The sequence below is a fragment of the Priapulus caudatus genome, unplaced genomic scaffold, assembly GCF_000485595.1.
Source record: "Priapulus caudatus unplaced genomic scaffold, Priapulus_caudatus-5.0.1 Scaffold49, whole genome shotgun sequence".
NCBI classification, from domain to species: Eukaryota; Metazoa; Priapulida; class Priapulimorpha; order Priapulimorphida; family Priapulidae; genus Priapulus; species Priapulus caudatus.
The window spans coordinates 599,000-601,457 of record NW_014577110.1 but is presented as its reverse complement, the minus strand read 5'-3'; positions in this window follow the sequence as shown (position 1 = coordinate 601,457).

The following is a 2,458-nucleotide window of genomic DNA, read 5'->3' as shown; positions in this document are numbered from 1 at the left end:
ATGTAGACGAAGGTACGGTCGGGCATATTCAAAGGGGGGATTAGTACCGAGGGTCGTTCCGGCCAGTACACCGGGGACATAGAAAATCGTAGACCTCTCGCTGAACTGCGCACTACGCAAGGGCCCACGCACCGTCAGCCCGCAAGCCCTCTAGCTGAGACACGACTCACGAGCAGCTCCCAGCTCTAACTAAAACTCACAAAATCACGTCTATATATTAAAATATATCTATTATAGAGAGAGAGAGCAGGATGCGGTATAATGACCAAATATTTGTCATCTATACGCTCCTGATATATAATATATCATTAAAAAACTACCTTATGATACATTGTATACCCCAACATAATATACACAGCTTTTGTTTCATAAAGGTCATATATTCCAGCGATACAGGTTATGGGGGGGAGGAACGGCAGTATAGACGGTATCGACCGATGCGACGACTGTTGCGGCGCTCAGACACACACCGAGCACGCCACACGCACCTGAGCGCGCCACAACTCACAATGCACGTACGCACACGTACGCACGTACGCACGCGCACGTACAAAAAAACATTCATCATCAGAAACAAGATTAATTTGCTTACTTACAACAATAGAATACGTATAGTTAATCGTTTGTTTCACCTGTAGAATGGGAAAACTAAGACAATATGGACACTATTAACTGTGGCTAACCCTAACGCAATAATCCTATGCCGTAGGTACTTATCTGTAGGTGAACTTGTGAGAGATCGGCCTCGGCATTAATTGATGATCCCAGTATACATTCCTTTCATAAGGCCTGAAAACATTAATGAATGATGATCAAATTCATAATTTGACGTTATGTATTTTATCAAATTATGACATACAAATATTAAATATAGATGTTAGCGAGAGATAGAGAGAGATAGTTAGACGAGAGAGAGAAGAGATAGAGATGAGAGAGAGACGAGAGAGAGAGCGCGAGAGGGAGAGAGAGAGAGGGGTGAGTGCGGGTGGGGACAGTGTGTGAGAGAGAGCGAGAGAGAGAGGGAGAGAAAGAGGGGGCGAGGGAGAAAAATAGAGAGCGACAGCGAGAAAAATCTTAAACTCGGCAGTTGTGCCCTATATATTCTCAAAGACGGATAGCTATACTGCTTAATCTATTATTTTTATTTTTATTATAGGCCTACTATTTTTTTCATCTATTTAATTTATGTAGCGATGTGTCTATGATCAGCACGCGCTCGTGTCGGTTGTGCGTGCACGAGTCAGCGTGCGTGCATGCAGCTGATATATTATATATGTCTAGTATAAGTATTGAATGAACGATTTGAAACAAAATGAATGACCTAGTATTGAATTTATGTAGCGCCGTTATATAGTCATGTTAGTCTTGTTATATTATGTTTATGTAGTTATGTTGTTTGTGTTGTTGTTTGTGTTGTTGTGTATGTTGTTTCGTGTGCGTGCACGACTTCACGGTGGTAGGTCACATACAGGTACAGATGAGAGCGCGCGGTCCCAGCGTGAACTAATACAGCTCTGTCGCAGTACACAGGTATAGAAAGAAACCGCTAACACTGCAGCGGTGCCGCTGCTATCGTATGAACGTGAATAAATAATTATATATTTATGATATATATAAGTGTGTATAAATAATTCGCGTATTAATTCGACACCACTGATGGTGGCCGGAGGCTGCCCCACTGTAACAATTTTGACCCTCTGAATAATAAAAGCAAAAAAAAAAAATGAAAATCAAATTAAATAATCAACACGACATCAAAATCTGAAATCCCCAAAATCGAAAATCAAATGCAACATCAATTATCAAAATCAAAATCAAAATCAATAAAAAATCAAAACGAAATCAAAATCGAAATCAAAATCAAATCAAAAATCAAAACGAAATCGAAAATCTAAAATCAAAATCAAAAATCAGAAATCAAAATCAAAATCCAATAACGAATCAAAATCTAAAATCAAAATCAAAATCAAACATCCAAGATGCAAAATCAAAGTAAAGTGAAATGAGTTTACCGCGTTGGCCGAAGCTGCCCGAACGTGAAAATCAGTTTCGCGTTGGCCGAGGAGCTGCCCAAATGTGAAATCATGTTTTCGCGTTGGCCGAGAGGCTGCCAATCATTTAGTTCAGGTGGCTTAGGCCAGATTTGAGACGGCTTGGGGACAGTGCCGATAAACGCACCCAGAACTTTTTCCATATACTATCCAGTGCCTTAGGTTTCAAGTTTTATGATTAGGAGACCGACTTCACGCAAGATAGAGGAAGGCAGGGGGGGGCCATCTTTGGGATTCCAAGAGTGCCGCTAGTGATAACCTTAAGATGTCAACTATCTCGGCTTCTATGCACTCAGTGAGGGACAAACATTGGGTGTCTAAAACTATTCTGGGGTGAGGAATGCATTAAACTATTTAGCGCATCAAGAGATAAATATTTGCGATCAAAATTGGGAATCAGAGATATG